This window comes from Nanorana parkeri, unplaced genomic scaffold, assembly GCF_000935625.1.
Source record: "Nanorana parkeri isolate BGI_ZX_2015 unplaced genomic scaffold, ASM93562v1 scaffold3611, whole genome shotgun sequence".
Lineage (NCBI taxonomy): Eukaryota > Metazoa > Chordata > Amphibia > Anura > Dicroglossidae > Nanorana > Nanorana parkeri.
In genome coordinates this window covers 17,326-24,772 of record NW_017309879.1, presented here as the reverse complement: position 1 = coordinate 24,772, position 7,447 = coordinate 17,326, and positions in this window count along the sequence as shown.

Genomic DNA, 7,447 nt, shown 5'->3' with positions numbered 1-7,447 from the left:
CTCTGGGCATGCCAACTGGCTGGCTAGGAAAGGGATGGGCAGTGAGCTTGCTCTCTCTCTCTTGAATCATACCAGACCACATGCCCTTAACATAGGGAAGACACCTAGCCAAGAATGTTATTTAAAATAATTGTTTATTTTTAATGTTACCCTTTAGGTTGCATGAAGATACCCGCTCCTGAATGATATTTGTAAAAAAAATTTTGCATTGGTACATTTCCCCTATGGAAGTGCCCTGCTCCTCATATCCCTTTAGCAAGACCCGAATAAAGGCCAGAAAAAAATCTACAATATTTGGCTTCCATGGACTTTATTGTGGTTTTGGCCGCTATGTTTGGGGGTTGCAGATTTTTTTTCAAATATTCAGAGAACATCAAACCGAACTTTGCTTGGTCCCCCCATCACAACTCATCACCATGGTGGCATGAAGTCTGTGACATGTGTTAACCGTTTGAGTTACATGGCCGAAGGTGTGATTCATCGTCACGTTTTATTATCTCCAGGCCGCCAATTTGACTCTAATTCACACCATCAGCCACGTAACTTGAGTAACTAACATCTGTACCAGACTACATGGCAGGGATGTGCGGTCAGGGGAGGCAGAGGCTCACCTAGTATTATGGAGGAAAAAGATGTCAGCTTCAAGTGTCAGCTCGTAGCTTCGGCTGATCCTTCGGCTAGTTTCGGCCCCCAGGACCCCTTCGGTTCAGTAGCAATGACCTCATGCCATTCCTTCTGTCGATGGTTTTCCGGGTTTCGCCAGTTAAAGTACAACTCCACCCAAAAAAGTATTTCTGTGTTGGGTTGGGTTGAGTGAACTTCCTCATTTTACATTGGGGGCTCCCTGTGGGCACATTAGGCTGAAGCTTAAGGATGAACTCTTGGCAAACAGATAAATACACAGATAAAATACATGCAGTATATGGGGGGCTGATTGTATCTCTGTCCATCCAGTCCTGAGACAGCACAGCCATGGCTGGCAGGGTAGGAGACCTGATTTTTATCTGCTGCAGTTCAGTATACATCAATCAGTGACTATAGAATATGCACTGGCAGTGTGATGCTCTGGGCAATGTTCTGCTGGGAAACCTCAGGTCCTGACATTCATGTGGATGTCACTTTGACATACACCACCGACCTAAACATTGTTACTGACCAAGTCCCCCCCCCCCCCTTCATGGAGACGGTATTTCCTGATGGCAGTGGCCTCTTTCAGCAGGACAATGCACCAAGAATGGTCTGAGGAACACAACAATGAGTTTGAGGTGATGACTTGTCCTCCACATTCTCCAGATCTCAGTCCCATCGATCATCTGTGGGATGTGCTGGAAAAACAAGGCTGATCCATGGAGGCCGATCACCTCGCAACTTAGAGGACTCAAAGGATCTGCTACTGACAGCTTGGTGCCAGACACCAAAGCACACCTTCAGAGGTCTAGTGGAGACCATGCCTGGACAGGTCAGGAAAAGGGGGACCTACTCAATATTGGGGGGGACATCCAGATACCCCAGCACACCCTCAGAGGTCTAGGGAAGGCCATGCCTGAACTGGTCAGGAAAAGGGGGACCTACTCAATATTGTGGGGGGGGACATCCAGATACCACAGCACACCCTCAGAGGTCTAGTGGAGTCCATGCCTGGACAGGAGAAGGGGGACATACTCAATATTAGGCTGGTGGTCATAATGTCATGGCTGGTCTATCTCTTAGACACGGACTTAGACATTATAACATTACAGGAGGACCTGGGTAACATAGGGGAGTGGGCAACTATTTGGCAGATGAGGTTTAATGTTGATAAATGTAAAGTGATGCAGTTTGGGGGTTAAAAATAGGCAAGTGGGATACACATTACTCTGTACTCCTCTAGGGAAGTCAGAGATGGAAAAAGATTTGGGGGTCATTGTAGACCACAGATTGAACAATAGCTTGCAATGCCAGGCAGGGGCACACAATGCCAGGCAGCTGCAAACAAGGCGAACAGAGTTCTGTCCTGCATTAAACAGGGAATGTTCTGTAGAGACAAATCTATAATTTTGTCACTTTATAGATCGCTGGTTCGGCCTCATCTGGAGTATGCGGTCCAGTTTTGGTCACCAATCCACAGGAAGGATGTTCTTGAGCTGGAGAGAGTCCAGAGAAGGGCAACTAAACGAATTAAGGGGATGGAGGACAAAAGCGATGAGACAAGGCTATTACATTTAAACATGTTCACGTTGGAAGTGAGGAGATTAAGGGGGGGAGGAGATTAAAGGGGGCAGTGGCGTAACAATCGCCATAGCGACCCAGGCGGCCGCTATGGGGCCCGGGCACAGGGGGGCACAGCCAGGGCATCCCTCTGATGCCCTGTGGGTCGCTATGGCATATCAGGGTGCTGGCTGTCACTGACACAGCTCCTCAACGGCTGTGAGGGGGAACGTTCCCCCTCACAGCCGCTGCGGATCTGTGTCAGTGACAGTCAGCAGCTGCGGCAGAAGAGGCCAGCGTTCGCAGTGAAGGAGGAGGTGGGGCCCGCCTAAAAGCAACCCCGCCTCCTCTTACATCACTGGCCAGCGACCTAAGAGCAGGTGGGGCCAGTGATGTAAGAGGAGGCGGGTGCCCGTGGATAGAAGAGGAGGCTGGGCCCATCAATAGAAGAGGAGGCGGGGCCCGGGGGGCAGAAGAGGACAGGTAAGAGGTGTGCAGCCCACCTGAGACCCTGCAGAGCTCACTATAGAGAGTCTATGGCGGGCTCTGCAGGGTCGCTCTCAGGTGAGCTGTTTGGTATATCAGGTGGGCTCTGCAAGTGGCATAACTAGCAATCACGGGGGCCCCATACAAAATTTTGCTATGGGGCCCTGTGATTTCTAGTAACGCCCCTGAAGGGGGGACATGATTTTGCTGTACGAAATGTTCAACGGTGATGGCAACATCAGCAATAAACTTTTTACAGTAAACTCCATTACAAAGACTAGAGGCCACCGCCTAAAACTGGTGGAGAAAAGATTTAAGCACAAGGGGCGTAGAGGGGTTCTTCACAGTTAGAGCGGTTAGGGTCTGGAACTCGCTGCCACAAGCAGTGGTATCAGCTGAGAGTGTGGAAACATTCAAAAAGCATTTGGACAATTTCCTCGAGACCGTAACATTCAGGGGTGCAGGTATCCCTAAATAAAATTTTAAAAAGGGATCACGCAAGGACCATACACACGCATACGCACGCGAATCCCATACATACACGCAATCCCACCTCAACCTAACCACTGAACCTTCACATTCTCACATAATTAATTCCCACAGCTACCTCATGTATCATTTCCCCCTCCTCTTTTAGATTGTAAGCCCTCAGGGGCAGGGCCCTCCTTACCATCTTGTCTTGAATTGTATTGTAACTGTAATGTCTTCCTTATATTGTAAAGCGCTGCACAAACTGTTGGCGCTATATAAATCCTGTATAATAATAATAATAGGTTGAACTCGATGGACCTGTGTCTTTATTCAACCTCAAATACTATGTATGTATGTAAAGAGTAACAATATGATTGACAAGATAACCAATAAAGAGAAGTGAACAATATTTCTGTATTGAATGTATTCGTGTATAGATCATATCATTTCTATCTACACTGTATGGCCAAATGTTGGTGGTCACCTGACCATCACACCAATCTGAGCTTGGTGGACATCATATTCCAAGATGGAGTTGGCCCCCCTTTGTGGCCATCACAGCTCCACTCTACTGGGAAGACATTCCAACGGGTTTTGGAGTGTGTCTGTGGGAATTATTGACCATTTGTGAGGTCAGGTACTGACGCTGAATGAGAAGACCCGTCTCCAGTCGCAATCTGTTCAAACCAGCTCAGTAGGGTTAAGGTCAGGGATCCGTTGCAGGCATCTGAATTCCTCTACACAAAAACTAAGCCATGTCTTTATGGAGCTGGCTGGAGTAAGTAATGCAGAGTGCAGGGGACAGGACTAGGTGATGCAGATTGCAGGGGACAGAACTAGGTAATGCAGAGTGCAGGGGACAGAACTAAGTAATTCAGAGTTCAAGGGACAGGACTAAGTAATGCAGAGTGCAGGGGACAGGACTAAGTAATGCAGAGTGCAGGGACAGGACTAAGTAATGCAGAGTGCAAGGACAGGACTAAGAAATGCAGAGTGCAGGGGACAGGACTAAGTAATGCAGAGTGCAGGGGACAGAACTAAGTAATGTAGAGTGCAGGGACAGGACTAAGAAATGCAGAGTGCAGGGGACAGGGCTAAGTAATGCAGAGTGCAGGGGACAGGACTAAGTAATGTAGAGTGCAGGGACAGGACTAAGAAATGCACTTCCGGTTCCGGCGCCAGATGAGCTAGCGGTGTTTCGCCGGAGCTCCTTCCCCGCCACATCCCATAACCGCAAATCTGCCCCGAAACATCCCGTGCGTGCCTCCCAGCGGTCTAGACAACATGGACAGGTTTGTGGCTCGATCACAGCCGGTCCGCCGCTCGCTCTCTTCTCCGTCGGCCCCTGCTGACATGCGGCCTGACATGGCGGCTGCGGATGATGCTGAAAGCATAGCCGATGCTACGGAGCTAGATGCACAGGACATATCGCCTCCCCCGCCCCATATTGATTACCAAAAGCTGGCAGCCATGGTAGCCACACACCTGAGGGCGGAGATGGGGACCATCATAGCTGACTTCCTGAAAATACACATGGGACCCCTCACGGCGGCCATAGAGGCTCAAACCACCAGGCTGCAGGCCCTGGAAACCCGCATCAGTGATCTAGAAGACCATGCATCCAGGTCTGATAGGGCATTAACTGAAGACCAAAAAGCAATCCAATACCTACAAGACAAGGTAGATGACCTTGAAAATAGGTCCCGCAGAAACAATCTCAGAGTCATAGGGCTCCCTGAGTCAATTAAACCTATGGATCTGCAGCACTTTTGCTCTTCCATTATTCCCCAAGCCCTGGGCGTTACCTCTCACTGTGCGGTGGAAAGGACTAAGAAATGCAGAGTGCAGGGGACAGGGCTAAGTAATGCAGAGTGCAGGGGACAGGGCTAAGTAATGCAAAGTGCAGGGGTCAGGACTAAGTAATGCAAAGTGCAGGAGTCAGGGCTAAGTAATGCAAAGTGCAGGAGTCAGGGCTAAGTAATGCAAAGTGCAGGAGTCAGTAATAGAGATGAGCTCAAAGTTTGCTTGTTTGGCTGTTTGTCTGAATGCCGAACATTTACTACATGTGATGGGAGCCGAACATATTATATAATAGCGGTATTTCTATGGTGTATGACAGCTTCCCACTGTCAGTGGTTGCTAAGATTAACTAATACAGAGTGTAGGGGTCAGGACTAAGTAATGCAGAGTGCAGGGGGGTCAAGATTAACTAATGCAGAGTGCAGGGGTCATGACTACATAATGCAGAGTGCAGAGGTCATGACTACATAATGCAGAGTGCAGAGGTCATGACTACATAATGCAGAGTGCAGAGGTCATGACTACATAATGCAGAATGCAAGGGTCAAGATTATCTAGCAGAGTGCACAGGACTAAGTAATGCAGGGGTCAGGAATAAGTAATGCAGAGTGCAAGGGACAGGACTAAGTAATGCAGAGTGCAGGGGACAGGACTAAGAAATGCAGAGTGCAGGGGACAGGAATAAGTAATGTAGAATGAAAGGATCAGGACTACGTAATGTAGAATGAAAGGATCAGGACTACGTAATGCAGTGTGCAAGGGTCAGTAGTACGTAATGCAGAGTGCAGGTGTCAGGACTAAATAATTTAAAGTACAGGGGTCAAGATTAAGTAATGAAGAGTTCAGGGGGTCAAGTTGAACTAATGCAGAGTGCAGGGGTCGGAACTAAGTAATGCAGGGTGCAGGGGTCAGGACTACGTCATGTAGAATGCAGGGGCCAGTAGTAAGTATTGCAGAGTGCAGGGGTCAGGACTAAGTAATGCAAAGTGCAGGGGTCAGGACTAAGTAATGCAAAGTGCAGGAGTCAGTAATAGAGATGAGCTCAAAGTTTGCTTGTTTGGCCATTTGTCTGAATGCCGGACATTTACTACATGTGATGGGAGCCGAACATCATATATAATAGCGGTATTTCTGTGGTGTATGACAGCTTCCCATTGTCAGTGGTTGCTAAGCCACCCACCACATCCTTAGCAGCCATTAACGTCAGCTGGTCCATTAGCTTACATGACTGAGAATTCCTGGTCCCCTTTATTGGTAAAGAGGGGTTCCAGATTCCAAGTAGCCCCCTTTCCACAGACCCCAACAAGCACCAGGTGAGGGTTGTGGGGAAGTGGCCCTTGTCCTAGTCAATGTGGGGACAATGTACTTTGCAGGGGGGTGGGGCCCATGTTGAGGGTATGTGGCCTGGTATGGTTCAGTAGGGGGGCTGCATGCTTGTCCCCTCCCTTTCCTGCCTTGCCAGGCTACATACTTGAAAAAGGGTCTGGTAATTCCAGCGCTTGCGAAGTTCCTTAAAAATGAGTGCATGGAGTCTTCATTATTGGCTTGATGGTTCTATATACACTTGTAGCACGCTACAGGAAAGAGTGCTATTAAATCTAGTAATTGTCAGATTGTATGTGGTCTGATGCTGATTTGTAGTTCAGGTTCATTTGGTTTCCCCTAAACAATCTGTCATTGTTTGCATCTGTCTGCTGCCAGGTGTACTGCAGGGTGTGCCCTGGTCACAGAACAGAGCAACCAATCAGGGATTGCTATGAGTGGATATCCCTCTCCAGCCAATCACTGTTAGACAATGGCCAGTGGTGCATGCTGGGGCAGTAGATAAATACTTGGGGTGAACCATGAGAGTTCTCTCTTCCTCCCCCGGGCCTAGCCTGTGGCGGGGCTGCCATGGATTGTCTGAGGTGGCTAGGCCTGAAGCCTGGGGATTAGCCGTGTGATGACCCTGGAGCTTGATAGCAGCAGGTCCATTGGTTATTGCAGATGACAAGGTCTGGTGACTTCTGGAGATGCATGGAGACAGTGACCACACTCTGCAATGCAATGGAGTCTACATCTGCCTGGATGATCCTAACCCTCCTCCTCTCTCCCTGAAGTTCTGCAATAAAAGTTCTAAGCATCATATCTACAGTCCGGATAGCGCATCAAAATCGATCACCATAAAGGGCGGTAAGTGCTGATGGACAAAAGCGAGTGAATTTATCCCTAGACAAGAAGATTTTGGAGTTGCCATAACCCACAGCAACCGACCCTCGTACTCAAGGTGTGCTGGTGTGCCGTGGATCCATTATAGAGGGTTCTTTCAGAGGAAATACAAGGAGACCTGTTAGTTCTTTTACTGTAGATCACCCCTTGGGAGCCACCAGTAGTGTTATCCTGTGCTGGGATATCGCTGACCGAGTAAGGGGGAAGCTACATTACAATGACACCTGGAAGTGGGGGGGATATATTACAATGACACCTGGAAGTGGGGGGGATATATTACAATGACACCTGGAAG